Below are 23060 nucleotides of genomic sequence, written 5' to 3' on the forward strand. Positions count from 1 at the left end.
GCCCAAGGTCATGCAGCTAATAAAAGTGCTATGGAAAGATTCAGATCCAGGCTTTCTCACTTCAAACCAAGCTTATAACTTGATATTATGCAGTTTCTCTTTTTAGAGATAACAATAATTATTGTTTAATCAATGAAAATTTATGAAACTCTTACTACGTGCCAGATTCCAAACTAGGCATTGAGGCTATTGAAGCAGGCAAAGCAAACATGGTTACTATCATCATGGAACTTAGAATCTAGCAAGAGGGATCAACATTGGACTAATCATTAAATCAAAAATTGTATAATTAAAAATACGGTAAGTCATGATAATGTAACAGGGGACCTATTTTCTCTATGAATAAGTGGCATTTTAAGGTGAGATCAGAAATCATATGAGATAGCAAGGTGAAGACAGGGATAGGAAAAGAGGTCAGAGGGAACATTTGTCAAAGGCAAAACCTGGTAATTTCCATTGTTCCAATGAATTTATAATGACCATATTTAAAGCATAATTTTTCTCAATACTTTCTTTAAAATATGGAATAAAATTTGAACGTTTATATATACAAGATGGTCATAACTAGACCGTATTCTAGTTACGGAACTAGTTGCTTAGTCACAAGACTGAGAATAGGGTATCTTATGACAATGGAGGTGCATAAAGTCAGAAATGCCCTTGGAAAGATTCCAAAGAGAAACTTCAAGCACCCATAAGTGACTCTGTCCAATGGGAAAAGACACATAATTGTTGGTTGGGAAGAGCCTTTATTAAGTATCAGGGCTTGTCTGTAACTTCTCTAGTTTTGCTAAGCTGTTGTGTTCTGCTCAACGCTACAGACAGCTCTCCAGGTAGGCTGCCTCGTGCCCTATTCTCGCAGGCCTCAGTGACTTCATTGGAGAGAAGCTCCTGAAGCTCCTTCACATCTTTACCCTTGCTTCTCTTAGAGCAAAAGTACCATCTACTAAAAAAGCAGTAGCATGGGAGAAAAATGGAAACTATGAAGTTAAAATTGGAATGTTTAAAAATGTAAAACATCTGTACAGCACAAAACTTTATAAGTACAAGTTTTAGGGCCTTCTCAAGGGAAACATTGAAGCAGAATTCTCCTCTGAACGAACACTACATGTTCTGCCTCTTATAAAAAGGCTCTTAACCTACCCCCAGCATTCAGAATGTCCATAAACTTGGCAGGGGAAAAAAATTATATGTTATTTTCTTTAATCTCCGACAATTCCAAATAAAACTTAGCATTTCTTTCAATTATGGATGTAGGGAACAAACTATTTGGTTGGTACAAAAGTAATTGTGATTTTGGGCATAACTTTTAATGGCAAAAACCTCAATCACTTTTGCACCAACCTAATACATTAGTATTAGTGCTACCTATGACTTCACCACTAATAGAAAGCAGATATTTTTATATTATTTTATAGTTGTTTGTTGATATCATTTACCCTCAGCACTAATTCCAAATTTATGGTAGCTATTAGAGCCATTGCTAGGTCTTATTATTTAATGTGTTAGTAAGATATGTTCATCCATATATACATAATATTGACATTAATTTGTCAATTTGTCACATAAATTTGTGACAATAATATTCATATTACATTATATAATACATATTATAATAATATTCATCCATATATTGTCACAAACTTATGTTCAGAAAATATTTTGACAAGCATTTTTTAGTGTACTTGATTTCTTCTGTAATCCTTTGTATTTTATTTTATGCATTTAAAAACTGATTGGGACGTGGTGGCGGGCGTCTGTAGTCCCAGCTACTCAGGAGGCTGAGGCGGGAGAATGGTGTAAACCCGAGAGGCGGAGCTTGCAGTGAGCCGAGATCGCGCCACTGCACTCCAGCCTGGGTGACAGAGCAAGACGCCATCTCAAAAAAAAAAAAAAAAAAAAAACTGATTGGGAAAGGGGTTCATGGACTTCAAAAGACTGCCATAGGGGTCTGTGTCCTGGAAAAGTTGAAGAATGCTGCCTTAAGGTAATGATTTACAGAGGAGACACTTGTCACACATATGCACTGTTTATTGCCAGCACTTCCCACCCTAAGCTCTAGACTTACTAGGTGAGTGTAGAGGGTTTTAGCACCATGTACAACATAGAACATTTTCCCTTCTGAAGGTGAGCACAGCAGGTGGTGAGAAAGGCAGGTAGGGCCTGAGCTTCTGGATGACTGGAGTGTCCTTTGAGCTTGGCAGGTCCAGGTTCCATAGCTGAAATTTTTCACTGAATACAGGTATGACTGCTTTGTTGAAGTTACTGCCCCATGACTGCCCCATTTTAGTTGAAGAGGAAGATGCCTAATTTTATGGAGTTTTAGAGGACTCTCTTATACTTTAGGGACCAGTACCAAATCACAGGCTAATAGCCTTGATATACCAAAAGTCATGCAAATCAATAGTAAGAATATACCATCAGACAAACAAGATATACACAGGCAATTAATATGACTAAATACTATATAGGAAAAAGTGTTTGGCCTCACTGACAATCAAAGAAATGCAAACAAAAGCAAGATTTTAAAAATGCCTCTCAATTTGGTAAAGTTTTAAAAACCTTGACAATACTTGGTTTGATAAAGATCTTGGGAAACAAGCAATCATGTCTTGTTAACGGGAATGTAAATTACTCTACTTGTTTTGAAAGTTTAGTTTAGCAATATTTATTAAAATGCTCCTTGTGCATACACTCTGACCCAACAATCTAATTTCTAGGAATTTGCCCCAAGGAGTTCATCATAAATATGTAAACAAATATATGTACTAGAATGTTCTTTACCTTCTCATATAGTAGCCATCACCAACCAAATGAACAACCCAAACCTGGAAACAGTCTAAATTTCTTATATATTGTAGCAAGGTAATTCATTGAGATATTTTGCTCTGTCTTCCTTGTGTGTTATCGCCTGTTCCAAGAAAATGGGCAGGCTTCCTTGCCTTAGGGAAGGTATGTGTTGTACAACAGGAAGCAGAAGTTGCCGCCTAAGAACTGTCTTCCTTGGCTTTTGTTTTCTGGAAACTGAGTTCTTACTGAAGTGGTTAAGCCAGGGGGAAAAGTGAGACAGAATGAGAGCAGCAAAATGGGGAGGTCCCCAGAGAGGACACAGGGCTTTGTGGGTCTCATGTGTTGAGGGGATCTATGGTCTGCTCCTGCACATTGCCCTGGGATGGGAAAGGAATGGGGTCACCTAGCAATGCTCAATCAGTTGGTGGAGTCAGAGGCTCCAGGCTACTGGATTTCAAAGAAATATGAGGGCTGAATGAATTTTCATTTCCAAAGTGCCTGGAGTGGAGTAAAGACCAGAGGGATTTCTCTGAATATATAAGACTCTTTGGGGAGGTGTTGGAGGGGAAGGGAGCCTCAATGATGATTGCCTTTGAATTTTGCTCCTGTCTGGATGGCGGTGGAGAGTAGAATTTAATTTGATTTAAAGAAGTAGCCAGGGTGGGTGCAGTGGCTCACGCCTGTAATCCCAGCACTTTGGGAGGTCGAGGCAGGTGAATCACTTGAGGGCAGGAGTTCAAGATCAGCCTGGCCAACATGGCAAAACCCTGTCTCTACAAAATTAGCCAGGTGTGGTGGTGGGCACCTGTAATCTCAGCTATTCAGGAGGCTGAGGCAGGAGAATCACTTGAATGTGAGAAGCAGAGGTTGCAGTGAGCCAAGATTGCATGACTGCACTCCAGCCTGGGTGACAGAGTGAGACTCAGTCTCCAAAAAAGTAATAATAATAAAATAATTAAGAAAATAAAGAAGTAACAAAATGTGGCAATTCTTGCATACCTGTTTTCCAACTTGTGTCGAATATGCTACAATATATTCCTGCTAACTAAATCTCTTTCCTAATAGCTTCGTGGACAGAGGGTCACAAGGGGCAAGAAGATCATGCCTGTCCCATGATACACACAGTCTTATGCCAGCTGAGGAGAATTTTCTTTCTCTAAGGGCAATATCCAATGAAACTACAAATATACAGAGGTTACCAAAGGTGTACTGATGTGGCTGTTACAGAACCACGTACAAACTGCAATGCAGCTTGTGAAAGGAAAGTAAAAACTTGGGACTCCAACTAGCTATGCCAAAAGGAAAGAATTAAGCTGAGTCATGCAAGAAACTGCCTTTCCCTTTGTTCCTAAGCAGATAGCTACAGATAAAAGGCTAAATATATCCACAAGTGATAGTTCTTATGTTCACCTTACTTTATGTAAGGTGCCGATTTACTGTGTGTGAGAGGAATACATAGTTGACTGTTCCCCATCTGCTCCTTTTCTCTTACAACATGTGGATTACATACCCTCTGTCCTTCCTCTCCAGCCTGCTTTTCCCCTTTAAATACTGAAGTCCTCAAATTCATCTTTAGAGAAAGGCATAGATGACACATCGTTTCTGTGATCCGCGTTCTTTTCTTCCGAGCATGGCCTTAACCTTGGCAAAATAAGCTAAATGATTGAGACCTATCTCCGATAATTTTTGGTTTTTAAATTACAAAGAACTATCTCTAATGTTCAAAGAACAGACTAAAACATCTTATGGATGGAGGAAACGGGAGGTTCAAGGAACCTGTTTGTCCACGTTTCACTCAAGACAGAAATTGGATCAGAGCCTGTTCCAGCCCAGCCCTGGGTGAGGGATGTGGCTGTGGAGGGGTATGCATTGGACATTGCGAAGGAGCTGCACAACTGCAGAGCTTCTATTCCTTTCAAGCAGGTCAGTGCAGAAGAGTTGTCCCTTGGGAGCCTGGACAAACGTTGGTTCAAACAAGTGGAGTATCATAAAGTATTTAAAGTCAGGAGAAGACAGTGTGCCATTGAAACAGTCTTGTGAGGCAGAGTTTGAGAACCTCAGACTAAAGCCACCCTCACGTGGCTAACAGGAATTCTAGATAGAAATGTAGTTATAACCAAACAATAATCAGGCTGCACGTCGACCTACTTCCTTGCAACCTAAAGTCACATAACACTAGATGCTGACCACGTGTACACTCACTGATCCTAGCGATAGGATTTCTGACAAGAGAGTCATAAGGCTTTTGTTTAGGATAGATAGGATTTCTGACATTAGAATCATAAGGTTTTTATTTAAGAGTTGCTTAAGAGGTCTTGCAGATTCTAAATTCTAGCAAAACAGCCGAAACAGCTGATACCAACCAGTTTGAAGACCCCCCACAGATAAACAGAGTCAGCATGAGAATACAGTTTCTTCATCTTCCTGTCCCACGTCTTCAACCCGCACTCTTCAACCAATCAACGATCTCCACTCATTGGGCCACTCTAAAACCCCTAAAACCCCAGCTTCAAACTCCTGAGAAGAGAGATTTGAGGTTTCCTCCCACCTCCTCATTCGGCAGGGCCTACAATTAAACTTTTTTCTCTGCTGCAACCTGGTGCTGCCGTGGATTTAATTTGCTGTGCACACTGGGCAACACAACCAGAAAGCCCCTTCGCCTCTGATTCCGGAACCAGACCTCTGGGCTTAGATTGAATGCAAATCTGATTTACCTTTACAAACTAAAACTGGTCACACATGTCTACGCCTAGAACTGAAATTCATGCATGGATCAGGAAAACAGAGTCCGAATATGAAGGATAACTAACGCCGTGCTTTCATTTCTTGGTTGGGGCTAAGGTGAGCAAAACCAGTGACTGCTTTGTTTCTTTGCTTTCCATCTTCCTTGACCTATGTTCATCTTGGTGTAAAGCAAAAGCCCCATGCAATCATTATTTCAGAATGACACACGCAAGAAAAGCAGAACTTGATTAACTCTGTATGCTGTGCTAAGTACTATCATGCATTATCTTATTTAATTCTTTTAACATCTCTCTGAGGGGCATATGACTTTTTAAAGAAGAGGAACCTGAGGCTTAGCAAGATTAGGTAATTTTCACAAAGGTCTCAAAGCTAATTGGTGTCATACATAGTATGTGAATTCACGTCTGAGTCCAGAGTCAAATCTTGTAACCATTAGAGTACACCTGCTTTCAGTTATCTTTTAGACACCTGATGGGGGGAAAAACCTGTTTCTCTTTGCTTGGATTTTCTTTTTGTTTATTTTATAACGTGCCCAAAAATGACTCATTTTTTTTTTCTTCTGGGGTTATGCATAGATCCAGAGTAAATGGATTTAGTGTTAACCCAAAGCCCTGAGCTTTTCATCCAAGGTACCTCTTATTGGTTACAAATGTGCCAAAATTTTCAAGTTTGAGAAGCCCAGAGCTCCCAGGATGGCCACCTCACTCATGAGCAACCTCATCTCTCTGCCTCTGCGTTATATATTCAGTTTTGTCATTTTTCTGTATTTTCTATAAACTGAAAAATCTTGGAAACCACTCCCCAGGCAATCTGTTTGCACAAGAAGATGATGTGATGTTATTTGTACCTTGACTAATTCCCAGTCATCTTTCTCTCTTATTCCAAGCAAAAGTCCAGTAGGATATCAGGCCCACTGCTTTGGCTATAATTTTCTCCATGTACTTATGGTTAATACAAATCAAAGAACAGTGGATTCCTATGTCTCTTTCTACTGAACATTTTCAATAGTCCGATGAAGTAGGTACCATCTCATATCATAAGAAACCTCACTTATCCCGTAAGCTATCAAGAGATGAACTTGGTAGAGGAGTATTTCATGAAGATTGACAGACCAATTATTTATTTACTGCATATGACTATTTTTTCTTAGGAGTCAGTTAAAAATTGCTTTATCTGAACAGAGTGGAAGAGCAAAAAGATTATAGACAGGAGCTCCTAGTCAATTGAGAGACCCTAGGTCACACATGAAAATATAACTTTAAACTGAAAATGCTGCAAATGCAATTTGTTCTGCCTCTTCTCTCAGAGTATTTATCTGAACTATTGAGTATAGAGGTCTCTGTGACAATCCTATTGGAAATCTGCATTATGAGAGGAGACATGTGATGACATGTAGTATTGACGGGTCACACTGAGGGGAACTGAGTGACAGCTGGGCCTCAAGTTTATCACCCCTGTGATCTAATTGGCTGTAGGTAAAGTGGTCCCTGTTTGCAGATGTGTTCAGAGGCGAACAGGACAAGCCATAGGCATCTCATACTCTACCATTCATTTTGCAATTCTTGATTATATCAATCAGTATTTAAGATGAATTTGCCACAGAAACATTTGGGAGACTCTTTGGCTTTATAACTCAATAAAGGCATTATCAATGATGATGGTAACTAATTCTAATTCTTTAGTGCTTACCAGATACCAGGTATTCTCCCAAGTAACTTACACATATTAAATAATTTAATTCTATTATCAATCCTATAAAAGAAGCATTTATTCTAGTCTTATGAAAAATAAGCTTGCCCTGGGTCAAATGGCCAGTGAGTATGGTAGAGATGAGAATCAAGTCCATGTCTGCTTGACACCAAAGCCCATTTTTAAAAACCGCTATGCTCTAGTGTCTTCTGTGTTAAGCACGTTGAAATTGTTTGCTTGATCACAGTTCTCAGTCTCTGCAACTTCTCTTCTCTAAGCTTTGTCTAACGGAAAAACGGAAACATGGCATTCAAAAGTCAGTGAGTCATAGTCACTGTTATGCATTTTCGTTTTTTGCACTTGAAGTCTTAAAAAAAAGGGACTCTAACTGGGTGGAAATGGCTTTACAGAATGTAAGGGAGAATTCAAAGGTTTCAGAGCATGGACGAAAAGGCCAGAGGTATGCCTGCTAATCTGTGGCATGTCAGAGCCTGCACACCAGAGTGTGATGTGCCTATCACTTTATCCACAGGAATCTAGCCCACATGCCCATCCCTCTAAGTGCTACAAGGCTCCCTGCAGCCAACTGAGCAGGGTGCCAGCCTCCACATATCAAGGCAATTCCTCCCAAGGGGAAAGGGTGATGGGAGGACAATGGTGTGACCAGGCACTGGCAGTCTGTGTGTGGTTTGAGATTGCCAGAGTTATGAACGGAATCTTCAGAATGTGGCCTCCTTCACATTCATTCTTGGTACTGTTTGGTGACATTTGCCATAGAACAGAGGTCCTCAATAAATGCTGATGATTTTGATAAAGATTTACATAACAGCATGCTGCAAGTGTAAGCCTCCTGCTAAAAAAAGCAGATATAATAACAATAAATATTGCACTGGATAGTTTGTTTAGCCTTAGCAATTTACAGCTTCAGAGAAATGGCTCATAAAATGTTAAGGCTAGGAGAAATATTAAAGATGATAGAAACTCTAGCTCCCTCACTTACAGATGCTAAAACAGGCTCTAAAAAAATATAATGCCTTCCCTAAGGTACTATATATTTATTTAATATGAATGTTATACGAACTTAAATCTTTAAAAAATATATTGAGAAGATTAGTATTTGTTTTTTTGTTTTTAGAACGATTCCTTTTTTTTTTTTTTTGGAGTTTGGATTAAATATCTGATTTGAGACTCATGAGTTCAGATTTTTTACACGAGTAATGGATGTTACAGGAAAAGTGTACAGTCTGGGCCTTGCTGACACTACCTCACAGGGCAGCCATTTACACTGAGCCTGGCACAGACAAGCATCAACACATTTTATCATTCTTATTATTGTTCCTAAACACGCCTATCAACCATTGTTAACACAACTGTCTCCAAATACTTTTGATGCAATACACCTATTTGTAAAACATTTTGCGCATGTTTCTCAAATATATATAATATGTAAATCATCTAATGGATTCCTCTATGTATTATTTATATTATGAAGAATGCATGAAGGAACAGAAAACCAAATACTGCATGTCTTCACTTATAAGTGGAAGCTAAACACTGGGTGCTCATGGACATGAAGATGCAAAAATAGACAGTGGAGATGGCTACGCAGGGAGAGAGGGAGGGGAGCAGAAGCTGAAAAACCATTGGGTGCTGTGATCGCTAGATGACAGGATCATTTGCGTCCTAAACCTCAGTATCACACAATATGCCCATGTAACAAACCTACACGTGTACCCCTGCGAATCAAAAATAAAAGTTGAAATTATTAAAATAAATAAACAGATAAATAAAGTGTGAAACAGAATGAAAAGGGCAAAATAGAAATAAATACGTTTCAGTGCATGGAGTTTATTTTCCAAGCCGTTACTTTTTTATGTTTAAATTTTTCCAGAATATAAAAAGCAATGAGAAAAAAATATTAAAAATGAGTTTTTTCCTTTTATACTTCTTACGACTTGTGGTGCATCCTTTGTTTTCTAACTTGAAAGCAGAGGCTCAATTAATCAAACCAGATGACTTCTTTGACCTTCTGAAGAAGGCACCTTTGTAACCTCCCGGTCAGCCGTGTTCTTTGCTGAGTGTTCCACAGGAGTGTGTGTTCCATGCTTCTGAGAGTAGAATTTGCAACAGGAAAGGAAAGTCACAATTTATCTGGCCTGAGAAACTAGCAGGACATATGGTTTGAGCTGTTCCATCATTTCTATCCCTTCCTCCTCTTTATTCATACCCAACAAATCACTGAGTTCAACTGATTTTTCTAATCTCCACCACATTTTCTTGAGGACAGGTGGATCCTAAATGATGCAAAAAGCCTATTGTGGCATTTGTTTTAATCTCATTCTCTATACAGGAAGTGACATTTTCTCCAAGAAGAATTAAAAACAAAAAACCGAGAAACCTCCCACCAACACAATAGACAGAATAACGATAATCCTTTGTAAAATATCTGGCAGTCAGAAAAAAAAGACGTAGCTTGGTGAAGAGGACACAGACAATGTTCTAGGACTTGAGTATCACACATCCACCACAGAGTTCACAGAGTACCCTGGAAAGACAAAATCAACTGACTAGCAAGCAAGTGCATTAAAGAACAAGAAAAGACAAAAAAAAGGGCAAACTACCTCTTAGAAATGAGGCTTCTGAAGCAAGGAGTAAACATCCCCATTCAGACGTGATCAGAGCCCAGGGGACCTAGGGCAGAGGCAGGAGCAGGTTAGCTCAGAAAATGTTCTTTGAATTCCACTAGCTGAGGGTGTTTGTCTGCTTAGGTTAGCAGGGACTGGTACGCAGCCATTAGCATCAATGTCTTATCTTTTAGACGTTGTTGTCCCCAGGTATAGATCAAGAACTATCTGATCTTTTAACAAAGTATGTTGTCAACCCATTTTCACCACACTCTCCTGTCATCTTTCATAAAGTTCTGAGTTGAAGTTCTCTTTGAGTTTTGTTTTTCTGTAAGTAGATTTGGCAAACCCTACCTGGCTTTTAAAATCAAGATTCCAGTGGCCAAAGTGGTAAAACCACTATAATGGGATAACGTTTCTCATTCATCTGTCTATCCCCAGTGCCTAACACAGTGCCTGGCATACATAGGGTGCCCAGTTGCGTGTGTTGAACTTTTGAGCTGATCCCACCTGTTCTATGCAACTTCTTTACTCTCCTGAAACACTTCCACTCCAGGAACATGGGTCTCCTTGGCAGCCCTTGAAGCTATCTGGTTTATTCTTATGACTTCATTGCTCTTTCTTCCATCTGAAATGATCCCCATCCACCCCTTTCTCTCTCTCTCTCTCTCTCTCTCTCTCTGTGTGTGTGTGTGTGTGTGTGTGTGTATCTACTCCCCAGATGCAATTGTACTGTAAATCCTTGCTTAGGTCTTGCCTCTTCCCAGGATCTACCCTGATGTTTGCCATATTTTCCATCCCCTTTCCTTTTAGGTATAGCCAATGTGCAGCACCACAAGCCCTGGCTCCTGTTTTCCCACATGGTTCTCACTGTGGTTACACACAGCCTGTAGGATATTATAGAATACCCATCATTCTGGAAGTCAGGAGACCTGGGGTTTAGTTTCAGCTCTTCCTCCAATTAGCAATTCAGCTGGGAGATCATGTTTCCTCCTGTAGGACCCTTTCCTCCTTTGTTAAATAACACAACTGAAGCTTTAAAGTTGCTTTCCCTATTGTAAGGTTTGCAAAAGCAGGAGCTATATCGTTTATTGATTTTTTAAAAAATAATAGTATCCATGCATTTGACAGATGCTCCATAATATTTGTAAAATTATGATTGTGATCAACTGAAATTAAACTTCTGATTCCCAATTTCAAGCAAGGGTTTGTACATTCAGTGCTGCAAAACTGGAGAACAGCTGCGGTAAGTATGTAGGTGGAGGAGGCAGGGCACTTGTGTGGCCAGAGCCGGGTGGCCGGGCTTCTGGCTCTGGGCCTACCATTTTCCACCTTCCTCACTTATTTACTAACCCCTCTGGCCTTAGCTTCTTGTCCTAAAGTCAGTTGGTTGAAGGTGATAATTACTCCCATTTCAGTTTCCTAAAAGCAGCACATTTTCTAGTCTTTGGAAACTTTCTTCTTCCAGATCTCATCCAGCATCCATATCTTTCAGAAACCAGAAGCCACACAATCTTGAAGGCAAATGTTGTCTTGGAGATCATGGGATATACTTAGAGATACCAGCACTGTTCAACCCAGTGCCCCTGGGGAAGTTGCAGAGTGACAGGAAATTCAAGGGAGCAACTGAAAGGGAAATGGGGCCAGAACCGGGAAGAGACAGGAACAAAACCAGCTGCTCAGTTAGTTCCTCAGTAGTCGGGACTGAAACATGCTGTGCTGGTAGCTAAAAGGAAGGTGACAAGAAACCTGAGAACAGGGAACTTAATTATCACCAAAGCTTCCAGAGACACCTCCACCTTCTCAGGTTTTCCTCCAGCATTGATGACGCAGCTTAACACTAACAGCACCAGTATTGTGTGCTTCATTTGTGTCTGGCCAGAAGATAATTCAGAAAACTGGATTCTTTGTTCTCCCATAAAACTTATGCTTCCTTATGGGTTGAATCGATATAGGAGAAAAACAGAGAATTTGAATATTAAATATAAAAAGTTATTAAGAAAACAACCTGAGATGTAGATTGTGCTCAGTTCTTTTCCTATTTGGTGCAAAGTGTAACCATTTCTCAATGAAGCCCCAATCTTTTGCTAACTCATTGATCAACACAGACATTCTTATGTCCATTCAGCAGACCTTTTTCTCAGTACCCATCATGTATCATACACTCTCCTAAGTACGACGGAGAGCAAGATTAAAAAGTCTTAGTTATGACCTTATAGGTTCTTACAGTCTAATGAGGAAACAGAGAAACAGACAGGTAATTAGTATATATTTTGATAAGAAATACAGTAAAACTTCTGTAGTCTCAGCTCAGCCCCTTGCATGTTTCTTTCATAGGAACCATCCCAGTTTGTAGTTATTTTATTTGTATAGCTACTTTGCTCTGTCTCTCCAATTAAACTGTAAACACTGTATGGGGAGGGATCTTGTCTGATATGCCCACTCTTATATATCTCACACCTAGCCCAGTGCCTGGCAGTAGTAAATGCTCAACAGTGTTAAATGTACGAATGAATTGGTTTGTCCTGGAATTCACTTGTTGAGAAAGGAAGTCAAGAATTATGGCTATTTTAATGTACAGCACAAACTAGAAGACTTTGAAAACTGGAATCATTATGAAATAAAATCTAAAATTTAAAATTATAGGAGGCATGCATCTAAATTATAATTATAGAGGACGTACATCAAAAATGATATTATACGTCCATCTCTGGATAACAAATTATCTTTTTTTTTTTTTTTTTTTAAAGAAGGCTCAAAATAAAAGCTTGGAATAGAGATGCTTAAGGGAAGAAAGAGGAAGACCATGATACAGACTTTGAGATTGTACTACAAGCCTGACACCTTGACCAGTTGCCTGGCTAAATGCATTTCAGGGCAGTGGGTTATACGTTCTGAGAGAGGAAGGAAGTCTTTACAGTTCTTTGCCTTCCACCTGTAGAAAGTCTTAACTGGCACCATGTTCATTCACAGCAGGCATTCAGATTTTTCTAGAAGCCCCTCTGCCTCATCCTGCCCTGCCCATGGGGCTGGGGTGCTGCATGGGACTCTAACACTGTTCACGCTCTCCTGCTGGAGGGACGCCAAGCCAGCCAGGCCTGTGGCCATGGCCCCTCCGTCAACAGGTGCAATAAGCCTACAAAGCTTCATGGTTGGGCGGGCGCATGGTAGGGTGAAGACAAGTTGAGCTGCTGGCAGAGAGGCTTTAATAAATGTGTTGGTGAGGAGCTATCCTGCTTACAACCTCCATAGAGCAAGAAAAAACAGAGCTTCTCACTCACGCCAAGTACAGAAATCTTGTGAACGAGGCAGAGTTTCTGCCCTGCGACCAGAGATTCTCCCTCCCCAGAGGTTGCCCAGAACAGAAGAGAGGCCAGAAGTCCAGTAAGCCAGAGGGTAGGGAGATCACAGTCACCACTTACATGGGAATCTGATGCCTCCGTTTTACTCTGGCACAAATAAGAGAACAAGGCAGGGGAAGAAGGAGGGATCAGAAAAATCATGGTCAGAACCACAGAGATTCTGTGGGTTCACAGAAAGCCTGTAGCTCTGCTGTTCTTGCTTGTGGTACTAGAAGCTCTCAGGGCTTGGGCAATTTGAACACGGGCCCTAAGAGATTCACATGCATCCTCATTCCTCATGGTAGAAGGAGGATCCTAGAATTACACATTTGGAGCATGTGTATTCTCTAGAGTGAACAGATAAAATCTAACTTATGGCACAGAAATTTCAGGATTCAAGAAAAGTGTTCTTTGTCTTAAATAAAAATTGTTGACAGATTTGAAATTCGTGGCTACAGATAAACATAGGACAGAAAGGTCAAAGGCAATTTTAGAAATCCAAGAATCCAAATATCAAATGTAATTCCTTTAAAATATCTCATGCTTTTCTTACTCAGAGTTCCTCCCAGTTGAGACTTGAACATTTGCTGACAAAATATGAACCCTGGCTAATCTACATTGAACAATTATATACATAATATCAAATGTTAATAAAGCTGGAATAGTACTCCTTCAAGATGTCCTATATCATTGCACCAAAAACCTTTGGGTAAGTTATTATGTGCATTTTGGTACATAAAACTATTATAAACATTATTATCTTCAAATAATTTCCAATTGTTTCATGGCTCTCAACTCTACTACCACTTCAGTAATACTATGAGTAAGAAATTCTGAAAAGCCTTCTTATTGCAAACACCTAGCTATGCTTCTTAATACTTACTGATAATCTTTGAAATTCATATGTAGGGTCACACCCACCCACAACAGAAGTGAAAGAAATCTACCGGGGCCAAAAAGTAAAGAGTGAAATAAACAAGGGTGATGTATGTGTAATAGAGACATGGGCTACGCTGAAGGAATCTGCCAGTATGAGGAGCTTTGAAACCTGGGTTGTAGTAGCCATGAGGGAGAATGATAGGCAAAACTTTGGCTCACATAAAGTGTGTAGAAAGAACTGAGATCTCCAAATACCCTGTAGTTATGAAGGGTTATAGCTACAGTAAAAAGGGGGCTAAAAGAAAAATCTGTTTCCTGGAAAAAGAAGCTGGCAAGGAAATATGTCTAAGTTCTTGGCTTGAGGTGGGAAAATTTTTTTCTGGAAATTAGCAGCCATATGACTACCCATGTACAGAAAAAGGATTCAAATTAATATCACTTGCCTAGTCCAGGGAAATGCAATTCAGTAAATTAAATTAAAATATTTTGGGGTCAGTGATGTTCCAGGATACTTGGAAAGAGAGAACATAAATTCCTGCTAAAAGAATGCATCTCAGCCTAGGCGTTTCAGAATTTGTGTTTATAAAAACAGCCAAACATGAGGTCCTAGTCACGTTGGTCAAGAAGAAAAAAGATATACATATTATCAGAAACAACAAAAAGCAGAGCTAGTCACCCCTCTGTTTGATATTGGAATTATTAAACACTAAGAAAAAGTATGATTCAAGTGTTTTCAGAAATATAGAAATTGGAAACATGAGTGTAGAACATGGTACTCTCAGACATGACCAGGCAGATTTGAGAAAAAATAAAAAAGGACTCCTAGAAATAAAAAAAAAAGTATAATCTTCAACACATACATCTAAACAGAAGATTAGATAAAGCTAAAGAGATAATAAGTGAACTGGTAGATAGAGCACAAGATATTGAAACAAATGTAGGAGAGAAAAAGAGATAAAAAATATAAAAGAAAAACAGAATGAGAAGCTCCAATTTATGCCTATTTGAATTTAAACCAACCAAAGATTAAAGATAATGAAAAAGAAAATAAAATAGTTGAAAAATATCTAAAATTGATGAAACACACAAGATGCAAACAATTAGATGTAGGAATAAAAAAAAAATCTAAAAACATTGTAATATAACCACATAACATTAAAGATGAAGAAGAAACCTTAACAGCAGTCAGAGAAAAACAAGAGTTGACCTACAATAAAACAAAAATTACATTGATAGCAGACCTCAACAGAAACGATATAAACCAAACATTGGTTTATAATAACTTCAAAGGGATGAAAGAAAATAACCGCCCTCTGCAAATTATATATGGTGATAAACAAATACTCAAAAACAGAGGTAGAATAAAAGGTATACAGCTTGGGAAAGAAAAAATAATACCGTTTGTTCATAGATGATATGATTATCTATGTAGAAAATCTTAAAGAGTAGACAAGAAAAGTTCTAGAACTAATAGTGATTATAATAAGGTTGTAGGATATGTGGCTAACATAAAAAAATCAATCACTTTTCTATACACTAGCAATAAATAAGAGAAATTTGAAATTAAAAATGTATTACCGGCCGGGCGCGGTGTCTCAAGCCTGTAATCCCAGCACTTTGGGAGGCCGAGACGGGCAGATCACGAGGTCAGGAGATAAAGACCATCCTGGCTAACACGGTGAAACCCCGTCTCTACTAAAAAACACAAAAAACTAGCCGGGTGAGGTGGTGGGCGCCTGTAGTCCCAGCTACTCAGGAGGCTGAGGCAGGAGAATGGCGTAAACCTGGGAGGTGGAGCTTTCAGTGAGCTGAGATCCGGCCACTGCACTCCAGCCTGGGCGACAGAGCGAGACTCCGTCTCAAAAAAAAAAAAAAAAAAAAAGGTATTACCATTTACAGTGGTTCTTGTCAAAATAAAATATTTAGATAAAAATCTAACAAAATACATATAATATCTATATTAAAAAACCCCACAAAACTCAGATGAAATAAAGAAATAAAAAGTGAGATGTCCCATGTTTATGGTTAGCAAGATTCAATATTGTCAAGATGTCAAGTGTTTCCAACTTGATTTATAGATTCCCAGCCAAAATCTCAGCAAGTTATCTTATGGCTATCAATAAACTGATTCTAAACATTATATGGAGAGGCAAAAGACCCTAAAAGCCAACTCAGTATTGAAAGAGAAGAACAAAGTCAGAGAATTAAATTTACCTAACTTCAAGACTTACTAGAAGTCTACAGTAATCAAGACAGTGTGGTATTGGCAAAAGAATAAACAAATAGATCAATGGAACAGAATAGAAAACTCAGAAATAGACTCATATAAATATAGTCAACTGGGTCTTTGACAAAGGAACAAAGGCAATACAATGGAGAAAAGACAGTCTTTTCAACAAATGGTGTTGGAACAGCTGGACATCTATATGCAGAAAAAAAGTCTAGACACAAACCTTACACCCTTCATAAAAATTAATTAAACATGTATCAGAGACCTGAATATCAAAGGCAAAACTATAGAACTTTCAGAAGATAACGTAGGAGAAAATCCAGATAAACTTGAGAATGGTGAAGACTCTCTAGACACAACATCAACAACATGGTCCCTTAGAATGAATGATTCACATCTTGTCTGACAACATTCGTGAAGCATCTGACTGGATACTAAACCTTGGACAACACTGCTCTAGAGTAACCACATGCCCCCTGACTGTACCTGCCAGCAGAAACAGCCAAGGTATGTTGTCTACCTCACTTCTGTACTCCAACTCTGATTGGTGGTGCTTGTGTTTGGTGGAAACTAAATCATATCCAGAACATTATCTGCAAGAGGCTGGAAAACGTTTTAGCATTCTAGCCCTTGTACATTAAAAAATTTTGCAATAGAGGCTGAACATCATTCTTCCATGTCTACCACAGAGGTGACCAGAGTTAAAATGTCCCAAGGTCCTTGTATTGCCCAGAAACAAAGTAGAAATAGTGAATAGTTTTACATTTTAATTTAAATGCATATATTAACATTTTAAGGCCAACTATTAAAAGTAGCAAAGTACATATCTTCTATAAACATATGTGAAAAAAATGAAAAAAAAATCACTCTTAAAAATGTTTAGAAAGAAGAAATAAAAGAAACATAATAAAGGGAAGAAAATATTTCAAACTAAACTGTAGGAAAAAACTTTAGTAATTTACTTTAAATATACAAAATCTAAATCCAGGTGTAAAAGGCAGAACTTAATGTATTGTGTTAAATTTTTTAAAAAGAAACTTCTGGTTTTTATTTTCACTAGAAGTAAATCTAAAATATAAGTTCACAGGAAGACAGAATGTAAAAGTGGAGCTTATTGCCAAGAAAATGAATCAAGAAATTGTGGTATAATCAGGTAACATGGTATTGGGTATTGTACAGCAGTGAAAATAATTAAGTGTAGAAAACAGTGTAGGTGATTCTCAGTAATATGAAATTGAGTAAAAGAAGTAACCCCCTCAAAACAACATAGAACATCATATATATATATGTATATTTATATATATATAATATATATATATATATATATTTTTTTTTTTTGAGACAGAGTCTTGCTCTGTTGCCCAGGCTGGAGTGCAATGGTGTGATCTTGGCTCACTGCAACCTCCACCTCCCAGGTTCAAGCAATTCTCCTGCCTCAGCCTCCTGAGTAGCCAGGACTACAGGTGTGTGCCACCACACTCAGCTAATTTTTGTATTTTTTTAGTAGGGATGGGGTTTCACCATGTAGGCCAGGCTGGTCTCGAAATCCTGACCTCATGATCCACCTGCCTCAGCCTCCCAAAGTGCTGGGATTACAGTCACCACATCTGGCCTCAATATAAATGTATTTTTTATGAAACTAAAAAATATATATTGTTTGGGCACACAAATATATGAAGTGAACTTAAAAGTTGATTAAAAAAAAAAAAACCAAACAAATATATAAAGTGAACCTGAAAGCAAAACAAATACAAACACACCAAAGAAATGATAAACACAAAATTTAGGACAACTACTGCCTCTGAAGGGGAATCAGAAGTGTGAAATACAGAAGGAGCTCACAAATAAATTATTGGCAATGTTCTATGTATTGGGAAGTTGGTTCATGGGAGTGTATAATATAAACATACAAATTAACAAATAGACAAACAAATGAAATAAAGTATGGTCATGGATAGATAAATAAATGCAGTGCATACTGCACCAAGGACTTTGATTAATCCAACTCTGTGCAACTAACCTTCATTAAAAAAAAAACTGTTAAATACATTCAGGTAAAATTTAATGACATCTGGTATAGTTTGTTGATAAAATTCCCAGTATCTTCATGATAAAGGCAATTAGTAGGCGTTATAACAATAGGTTAAGTCCACCAGGAAAGTATTATAATTCTTAACCTCTATCCACCCAATAATACAGCTTGAGGGAATACAAGGAAAAATTTGACACAATTATAAAGAGAGATTAATTACTAGCAAAATGGAAGAATTTTAATATATTGGTTGAATAAGTAGGCAAAAACTTACTAGAGGATGTAAGTTTCAGTAGCACAATTAACATGTTTGGTATGATGGAAATAATGTAGAACCCTGCAACCAGCAAATTTTGAATGAATCTTCTTTTAAAAGGCACATTGAGTATGTATAAAGACTGACCACATACTAAGCGCTTAAAGCAAGTCTCAATCAGTGTCAAAGTATTTGTATTATAGAAATCATATTATCTAATTCTAGTATAATTAAGTAAAATATTTTAAAAAACACAAGAAGTTTACTGCAAAAAAGTCCAAACGTGGAATTTTAATGGGAGACGATTCTAATAATTAACTTGTCCATGCTATGGTTTGCATTATCCCCTCCAAAACTCATGAAATTTGATTACCATTGCAGTGGTGTTTGGAGGCGGGACCTTTAAGAGATGATCGGGGCATACAGACTCTACTCTCATGGGTGGGATTAATGCCATTATAAAAGGGTGAGTTTGGCGCCTTTTGCCTCTTTGCCCTTCCACCATGTAATAAAGCAGCAAGAAGACACTTGCTAACTACTGGTGCTTTGATCTTGGACTTCCCAGTCTCCAGAATTGTGAGAAAATAAATTTCTCTTCTTTATAAGTTACCCAATTTCAGACATTCATTATAGCACCAGCAAACAAACTAAAACAATCCACGAAAGCATTCAGAGTGGAAGTTACAAAATTTTTAAACTTAGCAATTAAAATACTTCATATACAAATTTGTAGGAATCTGTTAAAGTGATCATCAAAAGGAAACTTAGAGGTAAAAATGCTTAATATTAGAAAAATGTTGTTGCGATAACTCCAGAATTAGAGGAGTCACAATATATCAAACCCAAAATGTCAAAGGAAGGCAATAATAAAGACTTGAGAAGAAATTAATGAGATAGGAAATGATATTCAGGATTAATCAATACCAAAGCTGATTCTTTGACAGAGGAAAAAAGAGAAGTCACAAATAAATTAGGCATGAAAAGAGGACATAACAATTGACATGGCAAAGATTTTAAAATACGAGAGATTTCTCTGACAATGTTTATGCCAATAAATTCCAAAAACTTTAATGTAATTGATTTTTTTTTAAAGAAAAATGTAACTATGAAACAGAGTCAAGGACAAACCTTAATACTCCTACAGCCATTTGAAACATTTAAACAACAGTTAACATTTTTCCTAATAACAAAAAATTTGGTTTAGATGATTTTGTCAGACCTTAATACTCCTACAGCCATTTGAAACATTTAAACAACAGTTACAATTTTTCCTAATAACAAAAAATTTGGTTTAGATGATTTTGTCAGAAAGATTCATCAAACATTCAGATAAATGTTGATTCTAGTCTTACACAAACCAATCTACACAATTCAATATCCTTTGCTGTAGATGTGGTCATGTGACTTTGTTTTTGCCATTAAAATGTGGGTGGTTGCAATGTACAATGCCACTTCCAGGCCTGGACTTTAGAAACTTTCCATGTTATCTTCTACACGGTCTCTCTTGCCTTTTCTGAGAGCTGGATGCAGAGAAAGTGGCAGAGTACTTCCAGGACTTAGTGGATGGTACAGGCATAAAAAGGAGTGTGTCCCAGAATGGCCATATAGAACGATGTCCTTAAACGAAGAACTGATTAACTTTTGCATCAGTGAGAGATAAACTTTTATGAGATTAAGCTACTAAGGTTTGAGGTTTCTATATTACAGAAGTTAATATTAGTTATTCTAGCTTGTACAATACCCAAACCAGACAAATATAAGAACAGAAAATTACATGCCAATTTCATTGAAGATCATAAGTGCAAAAAAATGAAATAAAATAAAGGCAACCAGTTCTCCTACATTTTATTTAATTCACTAGTTCAGGTCTCCTGAGTTTATATAGACACTTTAAGTACAGTATTCTCTAAATCTATTTGGTGTATTTCAAATGGATAGAAGTTTAGATAGTGAATATGCGAAAATCTATGATAATTCACAAATAATTAGAATTAACCAAGACTTCAATAAAACTATTGGCTATAAGATAAAAGTTAATTGCACTGCCATCAACAGCAAACATCTAGTGAATGTAATTTTATATATACATATACAGATATATATATACACACACACATATATATATACACATACACACACTATTTATAATATAATGTACCCAGAATACAGAAAATAACAAAAAGTGCATGGCTTTGGTAGTTGTATTATTCAGTAAATATTCAGTCTCTTCTCCTTGTCCATGGGAGAAACATACAAGAAACATACACTTTCTTGTATGTTTATTTGGGGCTTGGCCATGTAACTTGCATGTTTTGAGTAGAGGCTTTAAAGAGGCATTGAAAGTTTTCAACAGTTCTCTTGTTCTCCTACACTCTTCCATGAGAACAGCATGCCTCAAATAGGAAATACTCCTTTAACTTGGATTCTCAAATGAGAAGACACATGAAAAAACTTAAACTCAACCTAAAACCTAGACCTGAGCTGACCTCAAAACATGAGAGAGAAATAAATGTTGGTATAAACCACCAAGATATCAGAGTTGTTTGTTATACAGCATTATCACTGCAAACACTGACTAACAGATGACTTTATAAGGAAAAATGTACATATTTTTCAACAACACAGTATTAGGGCTGTATAATTCCTATGTTAGCTCCAGGGAATAACTCTGTTAATCCTGCTTGGATTACATACACACGAATTATCGTGTCTAGAGAAAGGAAATAATCATGTTTGGTAAAGGTAGTGTTCTGGGATAGACTCCTACCCAAACCAAATAAAGTTTGGGAAAATTTGTCAGAAGACAAGAGAAAAATGAGATTAGAAAACATGTGGGGCAGACAAAACTCTAGCTATCACAAACCACTTACATCATTGAATTTTTCTCTATCAAATAATTTATTGGGGCCTAGTAAACTTCAAAATAATAATAAGCATTTAAACAAATGATTTGTTTTTTTCTCAGAGAGCCTATGGGAGTTTTCTTGATTATCTTTCAGCACTTTCTTCTATTTTACTTAGCAAAAAGTTTATGAAGGAGATGAGATTTCAAGATTATAAAAAAGAGAAAGAGAACTACATGATGTGATATATCATCTCTTTTGAAATTTGATACTATAGAATGTGGTGGCTTCTATTTTGTCAGTGCTTTTCAATTAATTATGTTTAGACTACAAGTACTCACTAGATAGACTTGATGCATTTCTTCATGAATTTACAAATATAATCAAATGGTTAAGCAAAAGCATGCTTCTAATGTGGCTAATAAATAAAGCTTTACTATAAAAATGAAGGAAGCAGGCTGGGCACAATGGCTCATACCTGTAATCCCAGCACTTTCAGAGGCCGAGGCAAGTTAGTCACTTGAGGCCAGGAGTTCGAGACCCACCTGGCCAACACAGTGAAACCTCATCACTACTAAAAATACAAAAATTAGCTGGGTGTGGTGGTGGGCACCTGTAATCCCAGCTACTTGGGAAGCTGAGGAAGGAGAATCACTTGAACCTAGGAGGTAGAGGTTGCAGTGAGCTGAGATCATGCCATTGCCCTCCAGCCTGAGTGACAAGAGCAAAACTCCGTCTTAAAAAAGAAAAAAAAAAAAAAGAAGGAAGCAAATTTGCTGTTTGACTCCCTTTGAACTGGTGTCCAAGAAGATGTAAAACAGGAGGAATACATAGAATGTTACCTTGTGTAACTTCTTCAGGTTATCCAAGAAAAGTTATGATCATATTTGTATGACATGCAAAAGGAAAAACATGAAATTATACTTGACAACATGGGACATGTAGGGACTTGATTTTATCCAGAAGGACCCAGGCTAGTATACTCTGTAGGTCAAGATTAGAGTCTTATTCTTGGTAGTGTCCAAAAACCAGCCTATATGGTGGCAAGACAGGTTAAGGGACCAGCACTATCTTACTTAGTACTTTGGTTCTAAGAAGTGTGTTATTCCAACTCTGAGATTTCTAATGGATGTATCACAATAGGTTGCAAATCTGCCACAGGAAATCGTTATTGTTGTTGCTTTTATTTTTATCTGTTTTGTTGCAAAATAAAATACGGAGACAGCAAATCACATACATGATAAACATTCATCTTAAGTTACAAAACAAACACCTTTTTAAGCACCCACAAAGGTCAAAAAAGTAGAGTTTTGCCAGTCACCCCAAAAGCCTTGTGGTCATGCTATAGAGATAAAACTGATTCTTTACCCACAATTTGGCCTGGATATTGAGATTAATGTTGGGTATGAAACACATAAAGAGGCTATGAAAAGATGTATTACTCACCTAATGAGGCTTTCTGGGAAGAGCAAGGTAGGTTTCCTAGCAGGTCTGAAAATGGCATGCACAGTTGGAACTTCCTGCTGGTGGCAAAGGAAGAGCTTGTGGGCTCTCTTATTGGCTTGTCCAGATGTGGGGCAGAATGGGGAGCAGGGGCCAGGGGGACTTGAAAGTTGTCAGCAGGCAAACAT

Source organism: Colobus angolensis, unplaced genomic scaffold (assembly GCF_000951035.1).
Source record: "Colobus angolensis palliatus isolate OR3802 unplaced genomic scaffold, Cang.pa_1.0 Scaffold49, whole genome shotgun sequence".
NCBI classification, from domain to species: domain Eukaryota; kingdom Metazoa; phylum Chordata; class Mammalia; order Primates; family Cercopithecidae; genus Colobus; species Colobus angolensis.